Raw genomic sequence first — 671 nt, 5'->3', positions numbered from 1 at the left:
TTCCATAAGACTGAGGTCTTCACCCTCGGCCATAGAGATGGTGCCCTCGCTGGACCCTGTGATGGGGGTGGGGGTGGGCCCAGATCTGCTTTAGGCAAATGTATTATTTTTATTTTTTATTTTTATTTATTTTATTTTATTATTATTATTTTTTGAGACGGAGTCTTGCTCTGTCACCCAGGCTGGAGTGCAGTGGCGCGATCTCAGCTCCCTGCAACCTCCACCTCCTGGGTTCAAGGGATTCTCCTGCCTCAGCCTCCCGAATAGTTGGGATCACAGGTGTGTGCCACCGCACCTGGCTAATTTTTGTATTTTTAGTAGAGATAGGGTTTCAACATGTTCGCCAGGCTGGTCTGGAATGCTTGACCTCAAGCGATCTGCCTGCCTCAGCCTCCCAAAGTGCTGGGATTACAAGCCTGAGCCACCCGCCCAGCCCTGCTTTAGGCGAATTTAAACTGAACCTAGCCAGAGACACTGCCGCCCATCCCCCGCCAAGCCCACTCTGGCCATTCTCACCTTCAAAGTGGTAGATGGCCACACAGTGACCTATGGGCGATGTGGGTTCCTCCTCGAAATCCTCATCAAACTCCGTGTAAATGGGGGTGTCCTGGCTCTCTTCCGAGGGAGGCTCTTCAGAGCTGTTTGGGGAGAATTCGGCAGATAAAGACAGG

This window comes from Colobus angolensis, unplaced genomic scaffold, assembly GCF_000951035.1.
Source record: "Colobus angolensis palliatus isolate OR3802 unplaced genomic scaffold, Cang.pa_1.0 Scaffold22, whole genome shotgun sequence".
Classification (NCBI taxonomy): Eukaryota; Metazoa; Chordata; class Mammalia; order Primates; family Cercopithecidae; genus Colobus; species Colobus angolensis.
Note: the sequence above shows the minus strand (reverse complement) of the source record.